This window comes from Anopheles coluzzii, chromosome 2 (assembly GCF_943734685.1).
Source record: "Anopheles coluzzii chromosome 2, AcolN3, whole genome shotgun sequence".
Lineage (NCBI taxonomy): Eukaryota > Metazoa > Arthropoda > Insecta > Diptera > Culicidae > Anopheles > Anopheles coluzzii.
The window spans coordinates 28,498,801-28,526,183 of NC_064670.1; the positions used below are offsets into that span (position 1 = coordinate 28,498,801).

At 45.0% G+C, this 27,383-nt stretch overlaps 1 protein-coding gene across 5 annotated transcripts in view; it reads left to right on the plus strand.

Moving 5' to 3' along the window:
* The first annotated feature begins 333 nt into the window (after window positions 1-333).
* The window catches only part of LOC120948871 (octopamine receptor beta-2R), an 89,118-nt gene continuing 62,068 nt past the window's right edge, over window positions 334-27,383 (plus strand). For all 5 annotated transcript variants that reach the window (XM_040365668.2, XM_040365671.2, XM_040365669.2 and 2 more), the window contains exon 1: window positions 334-1,366. The gene's annotated coding sequence lies outside the window, so the exon portion shown is untranslated. The remainder of the gene's footprint in view (window positions 1,367-27,383) is intronic.

Below are 27,383 nucleotides of genomic sequence, written 5' to 3' on the forward strand. Positions count from 1 at the left end.
TATCTCGTGGTGGTACAGGGCCAGTGAAGGAAGATAATCAGTGTGAGATCTCAAAGGACACAGCTATCAGAGGTTGATGATGCTGATATGGGGCGTTGGGTTCTGCAATGGCGCCCCAAATGCCCTCAAGGCAGTCGTAGGTGGAAGTGTAATAAAAAGGGTTAACGTATTGTAGCTGCATTAGGAGGAGCGACCTCTTAGGTTGCTTAGGGTTGAGAAAAATGTTCTTTATGGAAGGTTGGCTGACATGAATTTTGTCTTGGTGCCAAGGTGCAGTTTTGATGATGATTTTTGTGAGTTTTTCTTCTGCTTGCGTACGTTGAGTGCCAGGAGGTCACAAGGGCAAACATTTCATGACGGTTTTTTTTGTTTGTTTCAAGCTGGGCTGGTGAGAGGCTCACCAAACAATTCTGGTAATGTTTTATTCCACTTGAAGAATTTTTGTTTGCATTGGTGCAAAGCTTCGTGCAATTACTCGTCTGCAAATTGGAGCGTTGAAGTGTTTTTGTTGGGAAGGTGTTGTTTTTGCTTAACAGATGGTAATGTCCACTAACGATAGATACAGTGTGTGCGTGAGTGTGTATGCGTTGTTCGAAGGTTTTCAGGTATATTTTTGTTTTCTTCTTCAACCAGAAAAAATGTGAATAAAAATAACGCGTGAAAGTGTACCGAAACGGCCGGAAAATGTCATCCGTTTGGCCGTCACGACGCCACGGTCCTTCAGACGTCCCAGTAGTAGACAACAGCCGCAGGAAAAGATACCAAGCAGAAGCAACCGAAAGCAGTAGCAGCAGCACCTCTGCAGTGTAGTGAAATGTGGTAAAAAGTGGTGAAAGGCAATGTTTGCGAAACAAGCGAGCTAGATTGTGTTTCACGGTGGTAGTCAGCGCGACTCAGTGCCATTTTTTCCGGCAAGTTGTCGGTCATTGTTAGCACAAAAACCTGCCTCACGGTGATCGATTGTATTTGTGTCGTGCGCGCCAGGTTCGCGAGTGTGTATATTTATGAGTAAGTGTTCGGGGGTGCTGGGGTGCCGGTACGTGGTGTGCTTTTTAGTTTTGCTGGTTGCCCCTCGTGGGGAAGGAATGGTAAATTGGCATTTTTGGAGCGTGTGCGGCATTAGTTATTTTCGGTGGAGTGAATAAAAAATAAACCAACACAAAAACGCAACATCCATATTTCGGACGAGCGCTCGGACGGACGGATGGGTTGTTTGCAATAACGTGTAGTGAAGGAGGGAGAGAGAGTGCGCGAAAGGGAACACGCTAGAGAAGACAGCGAGAGCAATTGTAGCGCAGTGTTTCATCGACTGCTGCCCAGCATAGCTTCAAACCCAACGTGCAGGGGAAAACTTCAAACCGAAACCGTTAGTATCTCATTTCAGTGTCGTCTGTGTTTTTGTTTTCGTGATCTTTAGCGACGCGTACGCACGTCCTCGGCATAAGAGCATTATCTATGACCATTATCTTTTAGCATTAATGGGCCTCGGCATTCGGGATGATTGAAACAGTTCCCAGGGCAGCAGTTCTATGTCGATAGAAGTTGGGTCTGAGTTACAGGCGCGTTCAAGGTTGGCTTTTTATCATTGTTTTTTTCTTTCTCTCTTTGACCTATTTTCCTTCATAGCACAATCAACCCGGTTGTGTAGGGGTTTTTGCTTGAATCCATCCCCCGTCCGTGAACATAATTGCCTTTGAAAAGGAAAAATATTGTCGAATTGCCTTGGGTTACTGGGAAGTAGATTGTTTTTCAAAAAATCATTTCACTGACCGATCGTTTCTAAATAGCACCGCTATTTCGAGTTTTTTTTACGGCCCACCTAACATGATTTGAATACATAATGAAACACAGATGTCCATATGCGAGTGGCAACGGAGGTGTCATCTGCACCACTTGCATCACGCTGGGATTGAGTCGTTCGTTTGGTCGACATCGCTACGAAAACTGGCAACGCAGCTGTCGAAAAGTGAGGAGCAAACGAGCGTGCCGCATTAAAATTAATGATGCATCCTTCGAATGCGCCCTGGGAACGGGACTTGCGCGAGAATCAATGTCTGGCGATTTCGAATGCCCATGAGAATCCAACAAGTGTTACGGTACGATGGTTGGATATGACTAACGAATGAAATTGAATGGATTTTACATCACACTGTCCGGGCATCAAACCTGTTGAACGTTGTATGTGCACCAGATTGTGGGCATTATACTAGTTTTTACATTTGTTCTATGGAGTAAAAGAAGTTCCTGATGGTCAATCTAGCCATTCTAGAGTTGATGATAGTACGTCTTATTTAAAGCATAACTTATCCTGCATCTCAAAAATAGAGAACATTTGGAATTTGTTCAAATCTAACGGAAATTTAATGTACCAAATCTCCATACACGTATTGTCCTAAAAACGGTAGTCCTAAAAATCGGATAGGTTAAACAATCTCATAGGCTTGGTTGTCTGTGTTCTTTGCTTAATGACGTTTAATGACTATTTATTTCATGTAATCCATGATCTTCCATGAATGCATTGTTAGTGATGCAATGTAATTAACACATATAAGGTTAACAGCTTTTTTCTCAAGAAGCAAATAAATAGATGGCAAATTCTCTTCTTATTGCTGTCGCTACCTGACCGAATGCCTGATTGTTTACTCTTTTTTACTGCTGTAACCAAGCGCATCCAAAGGACTTTCACGGAATTTGAGTGAGGGTTTCTTCCAAAATAGCTTTTCAAGGAATGCATGACGGTTTGTTGAATTTTCCATTCAAGCGTATTCATGCTGGCGAAGTTCCGGATTGTTTAACCATTCAGCGCCTTTATTGTTTGCCCTAAAAAAGGTACTATGGAGTTATTATTTCGACGGAACGCGACAGAGTAGACTTGCTGGCGCTAACTGGAATTGTGTGAAGAATGTCAGAGTGTCCTTAAACAGGAAGAGGGTTGTTTTTATGCCGTAGCTTTGTGCAAAGGATAGATACAAAATGTATTAAATGCTTCCGAGAAGAGCTAGTGTTGTAAACAGGTATGTTAATATAAGCTTTTTGGAGCATGTTTGAGGTACTCAGTTTGATTTGTAATGACAATCGTAGACGTATATGTTGGTTTGAAATGTGCATATAGAGGATTGCTTAAAATGAGCTTATGGCAAAACCGGTGGTATTTTTTAAATATAAAATTTTCTTACCACACTAAATGATTTCCAAATAAGTTGAGTTAGATGCTCTATGCCCGCGCCAATCCGCTGTTGTTATTCTAGCCGTTGTCGCCTTCCGTGGCCAGTAATATATATTTGATTTCAGTCCGCATTCAAGACGCATCATAAAAAACCACAAATCCGACGGCCCAGCGGGCTCAGCGTAATGCCAAAACAATGATGTAGCATGATCGATGGGCTGTACCGTAAAAGGTATTGCCATCATTCTGGCGGGCGAATGTACGTTTTTAGTCCTAGAGTCCTCCGCGTACCTTCGACTGAGCGAGCCAGTGCGAAACGCAAGGAAACAAATTAGTTAAAGCACAGCTAATATTGACACAACAATAATGACTTTTCCTCACTCTTGCTTACCATTGGTGACAGTTAGACTGACGCCTGGTAGCCATAGTGACGGAGTGTTGCTCTAGAGGATGGGAAAGGACGCACGGTATACCCACAGCATTATGTTGATTTTACGAATCTTTCGGCTTGTTGTACGACGAAAGGTGGGTAAGATAATTTCCTTCGGCCCAGAATGGTCGTTGACGAGCTGCACTGGCCGAGCGTGGGCCATCCATCGCTATGGGAAATGGGCGAAGACTTGACACAATTTCTATTTGATCATTCACCAAGACACGAAGGCGTTTTTTTCTTACTACTATCTCGTCCCATTCTGACTCGTTGGCTGGGTCGTGATGAACGAGCCACAGCATACTCTTAACGGCCGAAATGTACGCCTAGTGGGAAACGAAACGTCTAGGAAAATGAACGCTTCTGGTCGGTCTTACCGTTTCGTTTTTTCACGATGTGGTCGAACGTAGTAGGTTATGCGAGAAGTCGTAATTCTTCCACCATGTCTCACACAGTCACCGTTTTTTTCCGGCCGGCTTAGTTATCTGTGCTTCTATGCAGGTATAAATACGTTCAGAAAGATACATAGAAAGGCACAGCGGCAAGTAAGCCATCGTAAGCGAGTCTTGCAAAAACACATTGTGGTAGGGTGGATTTGGCAGTCGCTCAATTCAATTGTGGGCGAAAACGGATTTTCCGTTTATTCAAATTACGCCGATTCATGTATTCGAGCACGGCAAGGAAAGAAGAAAATGTTGATGATCATGTTGCTCGTAATAGGGAAAAGTAACAAGAAAACCAAAACTATAGCCAGTCAAAGAGCTAAAAGAAGGTACGCTTCATACATGTGCACGTGCGAGAAGAGGAAGCTTCATCGATACCTATCGGGCCTCTCGCCGGTTGGGTTCAATATCGGCGAGAAAAGATTTGTTCTTTTGCAATCGCTGCTGGGGAGATATTTTCTACCATCGTTTCTTATGCCTGACCGTTTTTTATGTCTTTTTTTCTTCCTCTCGTACCGATGCTATGATTGGAAGCCGTGGTCGGTTACTGGCACCCGATCATTTCCAATTTTCCGGTCTGCTAGTACCGGATAATCCTTGATGATGGCTTTACGCCATCGAGACGCAGTCTGTGTGCATTTGAGCTGGTGCCAATGAGTGAAACTCCAGACCTAGATATGGCTCAAGTGTTAAACTGACAGTAAAATATTTGATACAACGTGTGGTGAAAGTAGCTCACTAAAGCATTCGCCCTGTCTCTCTATTTCCCCGATGAGATGGAACATCGAAGGAAGCTTCCGTGTTCTTGCCAGCTGGTGATGAAAGAGGCCTCATCAGTTTTACCACCTGGTGTGGGGTACTTTGTGCAGGAGATATAAAAAAGGCTGTCTTGGGTGAAAAGGTATGTGGGTGTGTGTGTGTGTGTGTGTATGCGCCTGACAACAAGCAGGTCGACGATAAGAGCACACCGGTGTCATCGGTGTGGTATTACTTAAGAATTTAATATGCTTGGCTCCCTGGGATCCCTTCGGAGTATCAATATTTTATCGTACTCCCACTAGAGGAAACCCCTATTAGACCGAACATTGCGCTGGTGTTGGTGGAGAATGTATTACACCGGACGGAAATGAAGCCACAGTTGCTGGTGGGATGGAGACTCTTAAGCTCAGGCTGTAACGCCCTAGAATGAGAAATGTCAGCATCTCGCTTGGGAGACTCTGAAATTAGCACGAATACGGAACAAAACAACAACAGCAAAAAAGAATTCATTCAGGACCGTCGAAGCTTAAAGGTATAAGAAGGCAGAGCATGATACACGCTACCCATCGGAAAGCTCGGCATCATGATTAAAGCAATTAATAATGGGAAACCAAGAAAATGCTCCCGGCTATTGCGAGGCAGCGAGGACCGGGCAATTTCAGTCGGTCCCGGTCCTTCGCTGGCAGCCGGGTTGCAGCCGCATCGTACACTTGGGCCGTTAAAGTCATCCCGGGCAAAGCTTTGTGCTTAACAAAGAAGCGTTAGCCATTGCCGAGGTGCACCGTGTGGGACGAGTGGGATAAGTGGCTTGGATCCCGGTGCTAATCACCGTTGTCGACGTAGTTGTTTGCTATCGCCGTACCCAGATGGTCGATGAAAGGGTTTCGCCTTCTTGCACGAGCTCAAAGATGTAGACTCGCCCAAGAAACGCTGGGCAAGTGATCTAGAAAGCGTTTCTAGAGTCCCTAGATCCGCTCGGCACAGAATGGTGGGATGAAACCCTTGCACGGGATGTCCCGGCGTGAGTTAAAAATCTCATTTCCAACCAGCTGACGGTGGTTCCAAAAATGGGTTAAGTTTGGCCATCCTCACCCAACGTGGCCGCCGTTCTCATCGCGCAGATCCAGAAGCTGAAGTGAAACAGTAAGACCCGATGAACGTATAGATGGAATCGTTTGACAGGTTGATGTTCTGAGTGAGTGACTAATAAAAAAACGACCATGGAAACCTAGCAGTGTGGATAGAAAGGGTTACATCTTGATGGGAGCAAGGGGGCAGGCGAGCGAATCATGAACGTGACTGCCCTGTGCTAGCCGAGGTGCTGTACTAATTAGTTTTAATTGGTTTACGACTAATTAGTTACGAGCGATCTGTCGAAGACACACCGACATTTTCGGTCCCTGGACACTATTTTGCGGTTCAACACTTACCATCGGGGATATAGTGAGTGTTCGTCCCAGGCTTAGGATCAGTGAAACCATCAAGGTGTAAATTATAGAGAGAATAGACACATTAGGCAACACCCGTACACCTGATTACGTTGTAACGAAGCCGGAGTCCGAGATCCTTCTTGTTTACCCGTGAGCAAGTGGGAGAATCAATCCGGATGTAAATAAATGATCGCTCGGAGAACGGTAAAGAGTTTCCAAACCACTGTTTCTGGCTCGCTGCCAAAACAAATGTTGGTACAAATCGATTCACAGCTTCGGTGGCGTTCAAAATGAACCGTACACAAAGCTGGATTGCACCGGAACCACTGGTAGCGGTGTGTGTTTTCCCCCCTAATCCCTAGCTCGAATGTCCTGGTATAAACATGGCACACGGCCTCTTGCTATAATATCCAGGTCAGAGATCGGTTGAAAACGGATGTTTTTATTTAATCTCTCAAGTGTACATAAAACCAGCATACATTCGCTCCACTCTCCTCCGGTGCCTGATATCAGCCGACCGACCTCTGCCAGGTTCTATGTAGGCTGCTCGCTAGGCACGCTGCAGCACTGCACACAGCAGCAACGGAGACGATCGATGCGGGCCGACTATTTTTATCCACCAACAGCACAGGACCGTCGCAGCTTGTGCAGAAGTTTTTCGAGGTCACGGAGTCGAAAAATGGAATACCGCTTCGGTTGGTAGCAATCGACCAGGTTTTGGTATTTTCGGAATGGTGTTTTTTTTTAAACTAGAGCCATAATTTGTATCATACGGTGGCGTGTGCTTCGACTACACAAATGATGAGTGCATTTCGGAAGCTGCTGTCGTCACATTCTCGTATTTAGTTTTCCAAGCGTTGTTATGCGCAATTGTGGTAGAAAAAAATAAAAACGTTTGCCTAGATAACTAAACAATGCTCTCTCACGAGTTTGTTTCTCTATGTCTTGTTACAGTAGTGGTTGTTGATTTGTTTGAATTTTTATTTATGTTCATTTAAATATAACAATCTGAATTTAAACACGATTTTGTCTTAAGGAATATCCTTAGAAATGAGTTACCGAGTATTAACTTCACCAAGGTAGACTTTATTTGTGTTCACATAGATTTGATTGATGAATCCCACTGTAAGCGAAACTGATTAAGTTCATTCAGCCAGGCGCCTGAATACATTACGATCCGTTTTTCTCGAACGAATCTGTTCCTCGTTTCGTTGTATAAGCATTTGCATTCATTAAACACCCCGTTCGACATTCGGCACCGATCGATACATACAATATCGTCGCTCCGGGAATGTCTCATCGAACGTACTCGAACGAATGGGGATACCCGTTTCGAAGGTGCAGGAGGAATGTAGCCTATTGTTGAAATTAATTTTCAATCCATTACCTCCGTGACAGCGGCCCGGACACTTGCTTGGCACCACCGAACGACGAAAAGAATGAAAATCAGGGAGAGAAGGTGGTCGGGGACAAAAAGTCATGCCTGCAAAAGAATGCTTTTGGCACGTTCCTCCTTAGTGTGAAGTCAAACATTCAATTCGACTCTTTGTCGGGTTCGTGGGGCAGGTAAGGGAAAGGGCTGCCTAGTTGCGGTTGGAGAAACGAGGACGAGAATTTCACATGATGAAGGTTCGCGACAAACGAGAAAGGTGGATGATGCCAGCGCCAACCATTCATCCGTTCGACGTTTGATCCTCTTGGCTTGATTACTTCATTCAGTTTTCAGGGGCAAGAAAAATGACTTTCGTCAACGGTTAAATGCTGCTGAATGATTTACATTTGCGAAAGGGGAAGGTATTTTGGTGATGAAAAAAAAAGAGTCAGCTCTCGGGTGGATACCCGAACTCTGATAGGCGGGAGCCCACATCTAAGGAAGAACATTAGCATATTCGATTGATTGGAATGAATTGGGAGGGAATGGGCTGTCTTATTTTCTGGGAATATAGGGTGTATTTTTCTTTCCATCATTTGTGCTTCATGGTTGCTTGCGCCCAACGCAAACTTCCCATTTATAAATCGAGCTCATCTCATGTCAGTAAACGAAACGAGTTACGGATGAGCTTATCCGGCCGGATGGGTAGCTTGAAGGAGAAGATCATGAGTAGGCGTTTTTATTGGTATGAGAAAATTAATCGTATGGAAAACTTGTGCAGACAACGTACGGAAACCATATTGGCAATATATCTATGGGTGTGTGGGTTGCTTGTGGTTGTGTGGGGCCAAAACAGAATTCAAGTTGCTAACTTTTAACATGCGCCATTTTAACATTTAACATGTGGTAAGGTTCGTTGATGTACTTTGAGTAAGAACAGCATTTTGAGTTCTTGAATGTGTTATTCAAATTTCACAGTATTTTTCATGCTTTTTGCCGATTTTTTCAACCATTTTCAAACGCGCTCAACATCACGTCCGGTGCCCAAGTTGGAAGCGTAGGACACTCGTCATGCTGGGGCAATTTATCATCGAACCAATCGAACTTTTCTTTTTGGACACGAAATTATTGTCACTTTGTTACCGGAGCCCCATTACCATACCGTCGATTTGGCTATGCGAAAAGTCATTTAGATTCATAATCACGTTTCTGGTGTCCGTTGGCACTCAAACCGAACCCGAAGGACGTAACCCGCGTAAGCGCGAACCGGAGCGAGGCTACCGGGTGCGGAGGCTACAGTGCGATGGTTTTATCGAACGGATTTGAGCCAGCATTGAGCCTGACAATTGACGGGCGTTATCATGGGCGCTCCAGCCGGGGTGCGCGGATTTTCGCGCAAAGTCCATTTCGCTGTCGGGCGCACGTTTTCTGACAGCACATTATGGATGTGAAATGTATCATTAAACTTATCAAACATTCAGTGTTTTTTTGTTGTCCCGCCCTTTTTCGTGCACTCTTTCCGGTTCGTTTGTCCGTTTTGTTTGGCGATCGCGGCTTCTTGAGCCGCCCGCGCGCCCTTGGGGAAGTCACTTCCGCCACGTACGCCGTCGTACAATTGAGCTTAAACGCTGATGGCAGCGATTCACCGTTTTCGTAAATTGCTCCACCTGGTATACAAACCACCCCCGTTACCTTTTGCTTCTCCCCACTCAAATGCATCCCAGCTCTGTGGGTTTGCGTTTTTTTTTCTTGAGAAAAAAGGATCCCTACAAAAACGAGCTTCGTCCTCTATAAAGGATGCTCTGCCAATGGGGATTTCATAAATTTTAAATTGAACATTCTTTCAACCAACTGGCGGCGCGACTTCGAAGTCCAGAGGTGTACAGGAGTGCTGTTCGCTCTGTCGGCGGGAGGAGGGAGGGACTGGGTACGAATGGAAGGGGCGGTAAAAAATCAGTGTTTCCACCTCGATTTTGGGGCACTGCTTGCGTAAACGAAAAAAGGCAGCAGTGTTTCTTTACCCCTCGCGTTCGCTGAGCCCTTCGGGCCGACCATCGCTCGGGAATTGCCGCCCGGGACCAGCGTCACTTTGTGGAAATGGTCGTCGTCGTGTACGCTACACAAACACATGCACATCGTGCTGGCAGCAAAGTGCCCAGCCTCTCCCTTTGGGATGGTAGTGTATGGGACGACTGGGTGCCCAGTGTCGTTGAGCCATTATGATTCGCCTTAATTCAATAAATTCCATCAGCAAAAGTGTGCGATAATTTGATAATAAATTCGAATAAATAAATGTGTCTGTAGCGGTGTGCTTGCAGCGCGGACCGTGGCAGGCGTGTTTACAGCGAAGAGGGGGAAAGGGTGTTTGAAGGCCACGAATTTGCATACGGCACAGTTACGAGTGGCGGCGGAAGAAGAGGGTCATCGGAGCAAGGTTTGTTGATGCGCTTGATTACTGTCAAAATGTTGGTTTGCCGATGGTTTTGCTCTTTCTCGACCCGTTGCTGAATGTGCTGAAAAAGGGATGCTTTGAGCGATGTAATAAAACAACTTACCGTGTAGTTTCCAGAGATATAATAGGTCAGTCGTATTTCGAGGAACTCTTGTCAAGCTCGCAAGTAATACTAAAAACACTGAGCAATAATATTTAATAATGCATCACTTTGTTTGACTTTAATTGCTCTTTGTCGGTGAAAAATAAAAAGAATAAAAACCCCTAACAACTGCACGAGTTCAAACTGCAAATAATAAAAGTGGGGCCGTTTACACGCGCTACGCCATAAATTAAAATTACCCGACAATCGCATCGGAACAATGAAAAGGCGAGGTTTTTGGGTTGGGTGTGACGATACACACTACTAAGCGTTCCTACCTGTGCCTACACAGGGGTGCAATAATTGGTCTTGTTTGTGTGCACATTAAAGCGCGTAAAACAAAACCACACACACACACTCATGAGCTCGCGACAAACAAAACCTACACACTCCCATCGGAAGCTGCGGCACGGTCTCTGCAACTGCATAACTGAAAACAAACTTTTGAAACAATTCGCCGCCCGGGAGAGGGAAAAAAAGAGCGTAGGGACCATTAAAAATCGCACGGCACAACGGAATTGGGTAATGCAGTAAAAGTGCTGCATTGTGCGTTAATCATAGCGGTGGTAATTTAATGAAAGTGGCAGTGGCGTCCTTTGTGTATATTTCAGTTTGGGGGCTTGTGGAATTGATTTATGGCCACAAACAGCGATGCAGGAAGATTTTATTATTTTACTTAAACATATTAGTTCTCATTTTAAAGTAGTTAATGAAATGGTCTCTGTTTTGATAGTAATTATATGAAAATCACAATAATAAAAAGCAATTTCCACAGCAGACATAGAACAAACCATTTTACTTCTAAATGCCTTTTTATGTTAGGTCTTTCGTGAGCAAACTGGAGTGTTGAATATGCATCTGTTTTTTATCTGTTTTTTTTTTCTTTAAGAAAATCAAACGATATGAACTTATTAGAGGGTAATTTCCTACAAGCGATGTTCAGCAAAAAAAAAAGAAATAATAATACAAACCAAATTCGCAATCTACTCTCAGCACCGGAAAAAGCACTCTATGTCCGTAGCCTGCCACCAGCAGACGATTAGAAATGTTCACATTCCGCTGCACTGGCCGACTCGGTTAGCAAAATGTGAAATAATGAAACGAAGACCGCACCGGTCATAGCAGAATAGAGAGGGCCGCACTCGCTCGAAAATGTGATCAAATTAAGTAAGAAGCTTTTCCAGACCGTGAGCTGGAAAGTTTCCGCTTCTATTTTAGCTCGCAGCGCAAAACCAACACTTCAGCGCACTACCTTTCGCGCTTGAAATGCGCATTTAAGGACGAGACAAATAAACCTGCGTAAGAAATATTAGAGTGTTTGTGTGTGTGTGTGTGTGTGTGTGAGAGAGAGAGTTAGAGAAAGAGAAAGAGAGAAAAAAAGGGAGTTGAAGGAGTGGGAGCATTATTAGCATTACATCGAAACTGGTGGAGCACTTTTTTCCTCTTATTTGCTGCTTGAAAAGGAAAGCAAAATTTTCATCTCCCGGCACGGGTGCGATGGGTTCCCAACCGGGCTGGAAAAGGATATCCTTCGCTTCGGTTGCTGACAACCTCTTCCTGACCGCTGGCCTGATGTGAGCATTGACCTAGCTGGTAATGGCAGCAGTAGCGGCAGCCGTAGCGTAATATCAGCGGCATTCCTTCACCGTTCTCCATTCGGAGTTGAAATGTTGAAATATGCCACTGGGCATCGAAAGATAACGACCGCACGCCCGAACTCAGCAACGGGACGAGATTCACCGCGTGTGCTAAAATGGAGGAGCTGGCTGTAAATTTTGCTGACATTTATTCCGCCACCGTTGCTAGGTCGTCCACCAGCTTAGGGTAGGTTCAGTGCGCACACAGCAACATGGAAACGGGTGGCCCGAGAAATACTGCGAGCGGTTCGTTTCGGTCGCTTTCCACCGTGGAAAGGATGGTTGAAATATTTTGAGCATGTCTGGGCAATAGTTGGAAAAAGCTCGTTTGCTTTCATTGCAGGTCCTGGCTCACAGTGGCCGCTTCTCATTTACTGCGTTCATTACTTCGTAAAGCAATGTTAAAGTTGTTGAAAAGTCTGGTCCCGGAATGTCGCAAGATTGTATCTGGAAATTACACGGCTCAATTCAGATGTGAACAGTTCAGTTGGTCAGGATTTTGAAATTGGGTGGAACATTTTAAAACTAAATGAGTTAGAAACTAGCAGCAGTAATCTTGTGCTAAGAGATATTGTATTTTAATTTGTTCTAGCCCCCGATGGATGACAAAAAGGAGAGTTGAAACTGCTCCGAAGAATAAATAAATAAAGAGTTTAAATATTCGTTCAAAAATTATGCATGTTACCAAAATTGTGCCTCTCACTGTTACAACCTCCTGCGTGCAACTATTCTAGGATAGTGCAATCATTTTCCAATTCTACCCACCAGTGAATGAAAGTGTCCATGTAGACCGAGCAAACTATTTCACGTCCAGCGAAGGACATGAGCGTATTGTAGATCCGATGTCCGGGAAGTTATGCTCACGTTGAGTGACACTCATACAATTACAGCGCTCTGTAGCCACCACTGCTGTTACTGCTGCTACTGCTGCTGCTGACAATGCTGCTGCGTGGTGTGGACAGCATTTTTCCCACTACAATAATCAGAGTCATGGTCAAATGCGTCAACGCTTAAGTTCCCGCTTGTTGGCGAGGGCAGTGTTGGTGTTTTTTTGTGTGCAGATTAAAGGTTGGGAGCATGTTTACTGCTCTCGAACGCAACATTTGCGTGAAGGTTATAATAAAATGCAAACAGAAAGCACTAGGGGACGGTTGTAAGAGAGCAAATGTGGCCAAATTCTTGTCGCTGCCTCAAAAGATGCATTGGTATGATGAGAAAAGTTTTACCTCTGGCTTTGCTCGTTCGTTCTCCTAGCACTTGCGTACGATTCGGTGTCCAGTGGGGAAGACATGCTCGGACATTTATTGAGAAAGTTTGGAGATGTCTTTGTTATGCCATTTGGTCTTTCCAATCTGCCACCTTCTTCTGGTCTGGATGGCTACACTGGGGGATGTTGAGGTGATGCTGATTTGTGCCAGGATAAGAAATGAGATGTAAATGATAAGGCCTGGTTAAACCGTTCCGTTTGCTTCCATTGACTGGCATTCAGCGTTTGGTGATATTGGGGACTACATGGGAGGTTTTGCGGAGAGCTGCAAGGGAAAGGATTTTTTAAATTAAATTCTTAGGTGGTGGTAAATAAAGACAACGACAAAAATATGCTAGTATCAGTGACTGTCACTATTAAACTACGAAACAAATGCCTAGGAAATTAATAATTGGTGCTATTTTGTGAAACTATCGTAATTAGCATCGTAGTTACGACAGAAATGGATTGTATCTGCATCTGCACGAGACATTTAGGAGACATGATCCACGTTTGACAGCTCATCATCATCAAACATAAAATTCATTCAGATTTTTCTCACATCTACGACACCACAATGTGTACAGCTGTTGTAGCTACAGCTTGACGAAGGCGTCGAAAACACAATATTGACTTTAGCAAAAGTCTGTACCCACCGTCGCGACTGACAGCATTTCTGACAGCGCTATGCGGAAGCCCTTTCTCTCTTACCTCACCGGTCTAGAGTGAGGCGTGTGTGAGTTGCGGTTGTGCGGTCACGGGTAAACGTTCCTCGCAGGCTCCGAAATCTAACAGATGTGATGTATTTCTGTTTATGTTGTAGCCAAAGTTTCTGATTCCAAAATCAATAGCCTCGATGCGCGTGGATGCCCGCTTGTCAATTGGGTCTGGCGTGTTGTAGGTTTGCTCCGGCTTGGAAAATACGGCAGACGTGCGAAACAGAAGAAGTGGAATCAATTAAAAATGCGCAATGTATTCCAGTATCTTGCATTTGTTTATCACGACAGGCGCGCTCTAGTGGCGTTAATCGGCTTTCGAAGTTCGGTGTGCGTCGATAAGAATAAGCGCTAGAGTGAGGTATTGGTAATGGACGATTTTCGTTAAAAAAATATATTTCTACTTTCATCAATACGCTTGCAGAGGAGAAGGAATTTAAATGAAATATTGACCGTGGTACGGCAGTGGCAAAGGAAGACCAGAATTCGTCAAACATTAGCGAATGTAACCCAGTTTCGTGCAGAAGTTTCCAAGGACATTCAACTGAGCGGCAATCCCCCTCTCCCAAAACCGGGCAGCGGTTAGGCGCATTGCCAAGGCGACGGTCAAACTGTTATTGGTATTAAGAAAGTTTTAATTAGTTTTTTTTTGCGTTCCTTTGCACCCTATATATTATCTTCCAATTGTGCGCACCGTGTCTCTGGCGAGAATCGGACACCGTGGACACCGTGGACCGTGATGTCTTAACCTTCGTCTCGCACGGTGAACTAATTGTAGATAAGTTTTCCTGTAGCAGGAAGCGGAGGAGAGAAAATGTGATTCTCATTGCTCGTGCTTGAACGGCGTTTTATCGCTTCCACCAGAAATTATCCAACTTTTGCTCTTCCCTCGCATGGACGCAGTGCCGCTTTTGTTCTGGCCAGTTTTCATTTTCTCACCATAAACACCCAATGAACGTAGGATGCCTTTTTTGTTTGCAGTTTTTTTGTTCTTTTATTATTGTTGCACATAGTTTTTCGAAGATAGCACCGGAAACAGTGCGTGAGTAGTTTTTTGTTTATTTTTGCCTTCGGGGTACTGCGCACCAAGCAGCTACAGAACTGCACACAAAGCTCGCCCAACCTTGGTTCTAACGGTTTGCCTCGATTTTTCCCCGCCTGGAGAAGTAATAATGGGTTGGAATCTTTGAAAAGTTTTGTAGCTTCTTTTAACAGTTTTCATTTTGAAATGGAATGAAGTGTAAAGCGCACATACAATGGCGTGCGCTTGGGATGGTATACAGCGTGGTGTGTCGTGTCTGCTGTTGCTTTGTTGAATATGAAAGCAAAAACAATCTTCAGCAGTTTGCAAACATTCTTGATTTTTATTGATGATGCAAAAACTAGTTATCTTTTTTCGATTAGTGTAGCTCCTTTGTGCCGGTACTGGTAATTGAAAACAGAAAAGTTTAGTTCGTCTCCCAGGATCGTGTTTCCTTCTCGCTAGCTCTACTGGCTAGTGATGCAAAATGGCGCCATAGATTATTGGGAAAAGTTGGCACAACTTAATTTAGTTACAAAGTTTTTGTAAAGTGAGTAGTTTTCACTTTTTGTTTTCGTATATCGAACAATGCGTTAAGTTTATGTTTGAAATTGAAAAAAGATAATCAATTTAAATTCCGGTTTGAACCCCGATATTGGACAAGGAAGTATGTTGGATTCAAAAATAAATTGCTTTCTGCACGGGTTTTTTTCTTCAAAATTAACTACATGTTTGAGTCTGCTATTGAAAAATTGAAAGGCTCGATGCTTCCATAGACTATTTGATAAAAAAAATATCTGAGACAGAGATTTGGAGCAAAAATGCGCAAATAATACGGTAAGCTGGCTTGACAAGGGCAGCTTTTTCGGCAAGTGCTTTCTCTTTAATCCTTAAATTCCTTTCTTCACCCTCTTTTTAAAGGGTGATAACGAAGCGGGAAAAATGAGCTTTGAAGTCAACATTTCTTGTCATCTCCTCGCCTTCAAAATTCGGGGCCCGGTTGTCGCTATACCCGGTAGCAGTAGAGCATAAAAGAAAACTTTGCACTGTAATTGTCGTCGAAAGTCGACAAACCGCCCCTTACCGCGCAGCCATACCAAGGATGCGGTGCTATGTACACTTTAATTTGTTCGTTTGTACGCTGGCACAGGCTGCAACGTGGTTATGTATTCACAATGTGTATTAGAGTGTGTCTGTGTGTGCGTGTTTGGTGGCGCTTTCTTCACTGCATTCCTCGAGAAAGCTACTGATCTTTTTTTTCACCCGGGACACAACCACACGAGATTCAGCGTTTGCACGAGCAGCAGCTCCTGCGCGTGGGAAGTTTTCGTTTTTCAAACTTTGTACCCTCGCCCTAGCTCATCGGTTTGGTGCTTTTTCCTCGGTGTTGCTGCTGCTGCTGCTCTTGACAGGAGGATGCACTTGCACAAACGGTAAAGGAAACACTTGCCGCAAAACCGGGAAGTGCCACTCGGTACCATGGTGGATGGTAATGACGGCCTGGGGCTGGCACTGGTGCCTGCCGTGAGGTGGAAGCTCGGCGTCGGGATTCTAATGGTGTGGTTGTGCTGATAAAAGCTGTACCATATTTTAGTAGGCCACTTATGTGCTGCGGTCGGTGTGTCATTGTGCGGCACGTCGAAAGCAACATGACAGGCTCGCTCTCACACACACACATACACGGTCATGCGCTAAGGTGGAATGTTTTTGAATGTCTCGTTAAAAACTTTTTCAATCGAGAGGCATTTCGTTTTCTCCCCTTTCTTGAGGCTACGACAATGCAAGAGAAGAGGCAACGAGGAAACAGAAAATCAATTCATGGCAACGGAAAATAGTGGAAACCTTTTCTGTGCACAGCATGTGAGGATTTTGGTGTAGCAAAAGAATTACAAGCTTGTATAATGTGACTCACATTGTATAGCAGGACGCTCCCCCCCCCCCTCCTTTGCATGAGCTTAATTTTATCTACCCCTATACAGCAAAGGAAACGAAATCAAAACGACCACAATACGACGGTACAAATTCGACGATGTCGAAAATAGCAAACCAGAGAATCAGACAGTAACAAACATTGGAAACCGTGCGTTTAACAGCTTTGCCACTCACACATACAACATAAGGTTGTCCCCAGACTGTACGGCCACACATGCTGCAGACAGGGTTGTGGGATATCATAATTCAGGCTTGCTTTAAGAAGCCTTGCTTGAATTGACTACAGTTTATGAGGGTACGTTGTCGCTAAGCCTCCGCCGGTGGGCCCGGTTCACATTTGGCACAACCGGTGCACCGGTGCGCAAAGGATTAAGGTATGATATGTTTTCCAAGCGGATTAATAATTTGTACCCCGTGTCGGTAATACGCTCTCATTCTTCTTCTCCCCTATTGCTGTTTCTGGATGACATTGCTATACAGCTACATGCAGACAGGGTTGTTTTGGAAGTGATGTTTTACGTTCATTGTTGGGTCCTTTCCAGCTCATTGGGTTAATAGGAAATTGGAGAAAAACGAGAAGAAATACGCAATGCTGCGTTTGTATTGATCCAAGAGAGGTAAAACAAATTCAATCGAAAATTGCTTTGGTAACAGTTTGAAGGTTTTCATTATTGGTTTAAATGTAAGTGGCACATTAAGCAGAATTTTAAAAGAATCTGACAGATTTTAATCAGGTTGTCCGCACACAGTACGATATCAATATCAACTTTAATTATTTAACTTCGGTTCTTTAGACCAATTTACAGTGTTGTAATGGCATTTTACGAATTCGAAAAGAAGCTTATGTTGCTGAGTTTGTAGGAAAAAAAACCCAGATGTTTATTAAAAACGCTTTGTCGTAAAGATCATTTACCATTTCAAGCAATGTATTAAACGACTAGTCGAACAATTAAAAAAATGCCTTTGGGTGAAGGTTTATTTCCTTTTCATTTTCCGTTCCTTAAGGAAACCACTGTTCTTCTTGATGCTTTGAAAACCAAGCCATCTAACATAGTATAGTTGATCGCTGCTTTAGGAAAGCTAAGGTCGTTGGCAAGCGAGGGTAATTAAATTTTTAGTATGATTCGTTCGTGACCATGGTCGATAAGAACGCCGTTGGTCAAACCTCCTAACCAACGGCATCTCCTAGATACAGAGAGCTAGTTCCATGTTTTGCCTAGGAAAACGGGTAAGAGAACAGGGATTCAGAGAGAGGTATAAGGAGAAAAAGAGAGAGAGAGAAAGAGAGAAAGAGAGAGAGAGAGAGAGAGAAGCGATGAAAACTAACAAAAATAAACCCAACTCAGAGATCAGTCCATTTCGTCCAATTTTGCCACCAAAATAACATCGTAAAATGCGCCACCTCCACACCTTCTGTTGACGGGGCGGGCCCCGTTTCTGCCCGCACGTGGTTCCATTTCTGGACGGTCCGCACGGTGCGATTCGATTTCGTTCCAGACTCAATTACTGCGCCTTTTCGGTGGGTCGAAATGTGGAGCTCACATTGCCATGGCAAGACCCGGAGCAGTGGTTTTTTTTATTAAATTAAACAACCATAACAACCGATCATAAAACATCGATAATTTTGAGCTCTCGTAAAGTTCACTCCCTTCGTCTGCCCGTTCGATAAACGCTAGCGGTCGGTGTGGCATCGATTGACCAGGGCCGAAATGTATGGCAGTTCGGTGGTGCAGAAGGCCGGAGTAGTATGTGGCCGTGTGGTGGCGGCTCGCTTCGGTTTTCCTCCCGGTGACCTGACAGCCTCCGGCCTGTCTGGCGACGTCCGGTCGAATTGGAGGTTCGTGAGTGGCAGTTATTACGGCAGTTTAGTATCAATTGTGACTGACCCCTTGATGCTCGTCACGTATGCGACATTACACCAGGCGAGGAGTGGAAGAAGGTGCACGGCTGCCGTATGGGGAACACACATAACAGCGATGACCTCAGTCACGTACCGAATAAACAGCATTCCAGCAGGGTTTGGTCGGATGGAAGCGTTGTGTACGATGGTGCAGAGTGTGTGCAAAAATATTTAATTACGAACTTTGACGCAACAACAAATACATTTTGTAGCAAAGTGGTTTTTACTTTGGAGATCAAAAAGATGTTTTCTACAAAAAATTATCTCCGTTGATTTGGGAACCTCATTAAAAGTCAGCTTTCACGATTTTTTTTCTTCCTTCAAACGCCCTGTCGATTCGACAGGCAATAATTGTCATAAGCTTGCATGGGAATGCTTGGAGTACTCCTGGAGGTGGCAATATTGCACGCCAGCTCACTAGATTGATTTGTAGTGCTTCGTCACCTCCTCAGGCCCAGATGCAGGGCAACCCTCTCGTTTACTGCCAAATTTATCGCCCATGACCCGCCCTTAGACATTGCAACCAGCGTAAGTGATGCCGAGCAGCGAGTGGAGCAACATCGTTTCATGTACGTCCTCATCTGTGTGCGTGCGTGTGTGTTGTATTGCTCGATGCTTGTAGCACAACGTGTCGGAGGCACGTTAGTCACGTACCGTAAAGCAATCGTCCGTTCCCGGCACTCGAAACCGCAATCGGCCGCAATCGAGTGCATGTGCAGCGCAACGAATCGTTGCCACACGGGGCCAGTTTAAGAAGTCGAACGGGCTCATGGAAGGGTGTCTGTTGGATGTACGGGTTCGAGAGAGGAAAAAAACGGAAAGATCGCTCGACAGCCATAACGATGGTATGCTTTATTGATGCGCACCCTTTGCACAACGGTCGGCTCGAACCTTGCCCCGTGTGCCGTGTCGTGGCGAAACGAGTCGATCGCAATCGGTCACCGCTATGGCAAAAAGAGCAGCAGTTGACTAGCGTTCCTCTTGGATGATGTCATTGCGGGACGGTGAAAGATGCGATCGTGATTATGTTGCTTCTCACGAGCTTGATTGACGATATTGGCGTGATTGCAACGCTCTCTTTCAACGCCTGTCAAGAACTAGGGCTCAGTTCCACTTGCGAATGTCACTGTTCGGTGACCGGCGTTTGGTACGGCGTCCTAGGCGATGGGTAGAACCGACCAATAATCTTGGTCTGGAGCTTAATGGTATCAATGGCGTACCGTAATACGATGGTCGGGGTAGGGTTGCTCGATGGCCCGGCCTACGATTTCATTAGCAAATTAGTTCGTACGTCCTGGTTTATGTTAGGTGATGGGTCCGCTGATAATCACAAGTTATCAGGAAATACGTTTGGGGCATTTTTTATGTCTACCCGTTTAATAAAAGACGTTTCTTTTTCGATCGTGATTGAGTAGTTCATAAAAAACAACAGTCGATAGGACAAAATGAAACCAATCCTTTAACAACTTCTGGTTTGATAGAGCTTTCTGTGCTAGCGATAATGTAAATAGCTTTCCCGAAGCTTCCACTGTTGGAGCTGCCAGGATAGTGACAGAGTAAAACTTGTTTAGAACGGATTAAAAGTAACTCTAGCTGGCAAATCGGATTTGCTGCTCCGTAAATTGATCGAGTGCGTCCAGAGGCAGCTTAAATAAATCCATTAGTTCCATCAAGTGGGGCAGCAATGCATGATGCCGACTTGCTGGTCCCGACCGATGACAAGATACGTTTCAATAATGCTTCCCAGCACGGGCGATTAAAAGTTCCCCAAATATTCCAACTCGTACGCATTTGACACAGGGAAAACGGGTGAACGCAACGTGCCGGCTGCAGACATAATCTACAACTGCATTACCCAGGCACTTGAGTGGGGTTTAGAAAACTTCATCCCGTTGCGTACGCCCGACTGCGAACGAAACGAACGATCCGAAGGGCGACACACGGTCCACAACGAGGGCTGCGGGTGATAGTTTTCGCACAAACTTGTACGCCACGGCTTCGTATTCAATTTCGTCTAATGCCACTGGAGCGAAAGTTTCGGCTGAGAGGGAAAACTCCACGGGGCTTACCCCGGCCTGCACTGTGCACTCGAGCCCTCATTTGAGATGTTGAAAGTTTGGAAGAATTTTGCAACCTTGCTGCCGCGTGTGCAGCAGGATGGATTGTTGACGCACCGAGTTCTCGTGCCGGTTGCTTTCGAAGAGCTGGAGTTGGGGATGAAAGCTTTGCTCCTGAGACGTTCCCTGAGTGGCCACTTGGCCCAAAGAACTTAAGTCAACCGGGTGCTCAAAAGCTGTAAAATCATCATCCAAAGCGTGGCGGCGAAGAACTGGAGCACTCAAGTACGAATACCATCTTGCTGGGCAAGATAGGTCGGTGCCGAGGGGCATTAGTTTGAGTGAGTAAATTCTTTTGCTTGAACTTAAGGTGGTGATGGGTTTTTTTAGCATAATTAATGTTGTTCACCGTAACCATACTCTTATTAAGCTTTTTCCGATTTGTAGAATTCGGTAAACTGGTTAACATCGGACATACATTCTAAGCTATGAACAATAAAAAGGAAAACCATTTCAAACGGTTAAACGAAAGCCTAACGAAGGATCAATGTACCGTACCTACTGCAGAAGAAGTCACAAGATTCTCAAGAAATAGGTACTCTTTTGAACCACGAATACAAGTTTTTGTATCCTATTGCCAAGTGGCTTTGTGCGAAACTTTGATTGTTCGTGGTGTTCTCAAGCGTGGCAAGATTCAATTTCATGCTATTTGCAGGAACATTACACTCCCTCGAGATGTCTTTTACCTGTTGCAGGAAGAAAGTTACATTTCCGTTGCACGGTGCATAGTAATCCTACTCTTTTGCCGAGCTCAGTGTCAGCCGTGACTGATTGGGGGACACTAGACAATATCTCCGCAGCGTTGTCTTGTGGTGGATCTTTTCATTTCCTCCCTTCCAGAGTTAAGAAAGTCAGCATACGACAAACACAAGAGATCAGTCAGATGCTAAAAACATACCGTATGTCTTGTCTTACGATTGATGAAGTTGCGTTGTTTTGCGGGAAACTCCGGTACCCGGTCGTTACCCACTGCTGTTTGTGCTTAAGATATCATTAATTCTTTGTACGGTCAATAGCGGCTGGATGTGGGCGGATCGTTCCTTCGCTTACGAACAGTGCACCGCGTGCAGGGAACGTTAGACACGGGGCGAAGATGCAGGATACAATTTATACACCGCACACGAATGTCGTTTGCATGCGGTGACAAAACGGAAACAAAGTAAAAGCGCTCCCCACTTCCTAATACCGCAGTTGATTAATGACCGTAACGCTGCACAGGCGAGGGGGCGATGGGGTATGATTTCATCCGAAAATGTTGTGCCTTTCCGAAAATGCTGGCCAACCCACCGGGTGTCTTTTTGGCTCCGCATGCAGCCTGCTGGTGGCATCAACCAATGTTGCCGATGTCACTCTGCGGCTCTGTGGCCCGGCGGTCGCTTACGAAAGGTGCACACGTCGGGGCCGTATGTGCGTATTTTTTTTGTTGTTGTAGACCGCAACGAGCCCACGAGACGGATTCGCATCGCACCGGGAACCGTTTAGCCGGTGAACGGAGATTGTTTTCTCTGCGCGTTCTCTGCCCGACAAGAAGAGAAGACGGCACACACCGAATCGCTTGGAATGCTGCCAAAAACGCAATCAACGCAGAACGCTTTTGCTGTGACAAAGTTAAGCACTGAGCAGAAGCAGATAACTACCGTGCCATGCAGGCAAGAGTGAGTGAAAGTAATTCTGCAATTTAAGGCATGTGTGGGTGTGTGTTAGGCATCAATGTGGCGTTGGTTGGCGGGCAGTTAAATTGCACGAAAACTCAGGCAACATTGTAGCATTTTTGTGCCGTGTACTACCGGAAAAAAGCCGCCAGGGGGGTGTTTTGACGTAAACTCGGTCAAAATTGTTTCGTCAAGCAGTAAGGAGCCAAATAGAAAAATCAAGAAGATGATTCGGACGGGGTGACATACATGGCGCGGCATGATTTTGTGTACATTTAGCAGAACGCGTCTGTCACATTCCGTTCCAAGAAACATGTCACAGTAACGGGTTTAATGGTAATAAATGTGTTTGCCAATTTTGGGTAGATTTCCCTCGCTGGATTTATATGCTTCATTGTACAACATGACATTGTAAACGTAACGAATCTTACATCACGCTTACAGCTACTCTTTTGCTGACGAATAGATTCGTCCATGTTTGGTATGAAAGTAACTGCGGCGACACTGTCGGTTGTAGAATAATTTGTTTGTTAGAGAAATTGGTCTTGAAAGGTTACACTTAATCATTGTCTTATGCAACTTTCCGTAACGTGCCAGACCCGCGCTAAACCGCTTCGTGCTGAGACACACACACACACACCCATACATACACAATACACATCTTGTGTGTGCGCCCGTAAGCGTCACTGCTCATTTGAAGCGCCAGGAAACATTACTTAACTCTCGCAGCCCGACAATGTGTCACCCATGTCGGAGCTCATTAAACGTCTCTTAATTTGAAGCGCGTCCCTACCGGTGTTACGGTCCCAGGCCGCGATTCAGCACAAACAAAATGCCACATAGGAGAGCGACACCACCGGTAACGGGAGGATGTCCTTCCCGTCTGGACGTGGACGTGAGCCGATCTCTGAGACACGACACTTGCGCACCGCGTCGTCTGCATCCGTCTGCGTCCGTCTGTCAGCTCCGGTGGTGCCGGGAGGTACGAATGAGTGCGAATTTGGGCCGTGCCAGAGCGACTGGTTGGAAGTGGATAGCAATTGGGACAATTTAGATTTAAGCGGCAGCAGCAGGAAGACGAGAGCGATTAGCGTAGCAGCAGTGGCGTGGTCGGTTACGTTTTGCCATTTTGCTCAACGGGTTCGCTTGATGGAATGGAGATTTATAGCTCGCGTAAGAACAACACAGTGTAGAGAGAGAGAGAGAGGAGCAAGTGGGAGTTGGTCTGGCTGGCACACCATCCCGAGATGGGCTAGAATTGAAGGAAAGGATTTAAAGGCATCCGGGGTGTGGCTAAATGCGATTTAAATCACAGCAAACGGAAACGGCATCATCCGTAGCAAGCGTGGTGCCATTTCTGGGCAGCGATGATGCCCCGTCGGCAAGGCAAAGAAACTGTCAATGATTTATCATCACCTTGAGCAGTGTCGCGAGCATCAGTTTGCGGGAAACAATGTATCAATAAATTAATGCCACTCTTTTGGTCAGCCGATGATGAAAGCGGTCATAAATTCTAACCCCACTGTCAGCGAAACAACCGAACGACATCATCATTCAGTGCTGAGTGATATAACACAAACTCAAAGCAAAACAAAACACCCGAACGATTTGGCAGTTGAAGTAAGGTTGATGTTTACCAGGCTACTCCGATCGATTGCGTCTGGTTTGTGGCCAATCGGGCGGTGTAGTCTGTGAGCAACCGTTTCGCAAATAGATTCACACTCATGAGCGCTCAAGTGCGGCTTGTTTGATGGATTGGGCTTTAAAACGCAGAACACGCCGAATGGTGTCTGCCTCAATAAACTTTACAATGTTGTATGTTTAATAGATTGGGTGAGCGCCATATGGTTTAAGAAAGCCGAGCAAATGTAGCTTTAATGTAGTGGATGGTACTTGATGCCGGCGAGGTGACCATGCGATCTATTGGATCAATTTTATGATTGTGTTGGGTGGTTAAGGTTTAATCGCAAAGTGCTCAGTACTGAGAGGGCATGAAGTGAATGATGTTTATGTTTTTTTTAGATTAAAAATCACGACACTTGTCAGTTTTGTTCATGTAGCAGTGATACATTTGTCCTTCAGAGTGATTTAGACGTATTATATACCTTTTTGAAGCGATAATTACAAAGATGAGATCACGAGTAAATACATGAACTTTTTTTGCATTTTCATCGCCATGATGGATTCTGTTGAAATGAGAATTGTGTAAACGTGTAATAACATTTTATAATAAACTTGAATTCCACATATTGTTTACGCCTGAAACATCGATAAATTAGTGAAATGGACTAGAGCAACACATAACAAGTGTCGGGACAACACTACGCCGTGCAGAGCGATAAAATGTGCGAGAAAGTGCTACTTTTACAGCGAAATAAAACATCGCTCACGTAAGGTTCATACGAAAAACGGTAAAACACATGATCCGTAACATGTTTTGTGTTGTCGCTGGCGCATAAAAGCATAAATAAAACTGTCCTCCATGCTAGCGTGTGCGGCATAAAGGACAGTGTTCACGTAGCAACGATTTGACAATGTTTTAATGCATCGTTTGCGATGTCTTGCAGATACTAACATGTCATTTTAGACCATTGATTCAGCCTGTTTATGGAAGCAACGCTAATCATGTTTTCTTGTGCTCATTAGGGGATTGTGAGGCTAGTCTCTTAATTCCACAAGCTAATAAATGCAGTCCACGCTATTTTACAACCGGAAGCCGAGCGCCAGAACGAAGCGCTCCGGGTGTTTGAATACAAGCCTCTGCCCTTTTTCTGCCCTGGTCGTAAGCAGCGCTTTGATGAGGCTGTAACCCTGCTGTAGCCTCTTTTTTTTGCTGCGTTGACTTCTATTTCCGTCTATCTAATTATTATGCAGCATATTTCGCGTCGCGTTTGGTAGCGGGAACGCAAGGCGTAATGTTGTAAAGAAAAATCCCTTAAAAATTTCATTTCCTTCTCGCTAATGAAAGTCGGCGTTCGGGATCATCTAACGCGGTTGCGCTCGCTCAAAATTCACGCGAAGAACGGTCTTTTGTTTTCGTGCGACCTTTTTTGCTTCCTAGGCGACGCCTTCCGTAGGCGCAGCTTTACTCATTGATGATAGGGCAAAGTGGAAAGGGCAGCTAACCAAGGTGGCGCATTTTGGGAATCCCTCTTTTTTCTTCCTTCCGCTTCATTCGTGTCTGTCGCTGGCGAATGCCCTTTATCCTTACCAATTGTACGGCGAGTGCGGTGTGGTGATGCGGCAAGGTGTCACCAGTCGCTTGGCGGCGCTATTTTGTGACGTGCGGTACGCTTCAATCGAAATAATGGTTACCTTCAACTCCACCCCCTCCTATCTGTCCCGCGAAAGGTGGGCAATTTTTAATTAAAACCATTCGCCGTCCGGCATAAGCTCACGCTCGCGCCCAAAGAGGATTTTCCCGTGTGACCGGGCGGGCGCGGTTTGAATTGCAAATAGGAACGGTTTTCAGGGGGTGGGGGGGAGACAAGAGGCGGGACAAGCAGGCAAGGCATAATTAGCGATTCCACGGTCCATCACACCGTCCCAGCGAGCTGGTGGGGGCCAGTTCGATCCCGTTTCAAACGGGGAGAATAAAACCGCGAGCGAAACCAACTTGTCCTCTGTGCGTCCTTGACCGGGAAGGCCGGAAAGACCGTGCGATGAAGATCGTGTTACTATTTCGCCCGTTTGGCATCTTCGTACACTGTAATCGTTGCTTAACCCTTCTCCGCCCTTGTCGCTCGCCATCGTGGTGAGCTGTCGCCGCATCGCGGACGAGCAGAAGGGTTCACTGCTCAGTGGCCAGCAGCGGGTGAGATGATGGATTTCCATCAATCACGCCACGAAACATCATCTTTTTCAATTAATAAACGTCAGCCGGCGGAACTGACATTGGAATCTGGTACGAATTTGTACCCTTTCCTCGATCCGGTAAGGGCAGGACGAGTGAAGGAGAGGATGTGTTTGAGAAGAAAGATCACTTGCCACTTGCCGTTGATGGTGAAGCTAAGAACCTCTTGCAGCAGTCCCGAGACATTCCCCTGTTGTCCACTTTGCGCTTGAAAGGGCAGGATTTCTGTAAGCTCTCTTACTGAATCGACCCTTTTCTTTTATTTTATCTGTGTGTATGTGTGTGCGTGTATTTTTTACGTTAAACAGTATTCTTTATCTAAATGCTCTTCGAACTTCTTGAGTTTCACCAGCAAGTGGTAAATCCTCTAGAAATAATGTTTCATTTTTAAGGGTTTCTTCAATAAATCACAGTGGTCCCGGCTCAAGGCATAACGGGAAAACGGGCTGGAAGGAGTTTACCGGAGAATGATTAGGAGCATATTTTGACGGTGAGAACTTAGGATACTTTTGCCACAGTGCTTTTGCACTTGACGGTCGATGAAAAATTAAGACCATCGTGTTGGACAAAGTAATTTGATGCATTTTTGTGTGGATGCTTTTGAGCTTGGTTGATTAAGATTGGCCAAAGAAAGAAATAATTAATTTAAATGTGTTGTTGATATCGTCCAAAGATGTTTTAGTTCTTGAGGATTACCCAAACCTGTAAATTGAAATGAGAACAATATCTTTACCTACATAGTTTTACAAGATAAATAAAACTGTATGTACACCTCAGCAGCAACGTTTCAGACAGTTTTTTGCGTTCCTTGTTTCGCTGCGGTATAATTCAAAGCAAAAAGTACCGCTCTCAATCAAAGTTTGCTATTAGCTTGGCAAAAAGAAGCTTCCCACTTTCAGCAGCGGCCATTTACATTCAACCTTTTTGTTTTGCTCCTCCTTTTAATCACCGCCGGTTTTGGCTTTTCAAATTTAATATTCTATTTATGTTTTAGCTTTGCTGGCTAAATAAAGCGGGCTGTAGTAGAATCTTTCCCCTTTTTTCTGTGGCGTTTTTTGTTAGTATATCTGCAAATGTGTGTGTGTGGTGCGGAGAGTGGAATAGAACTAAAATCC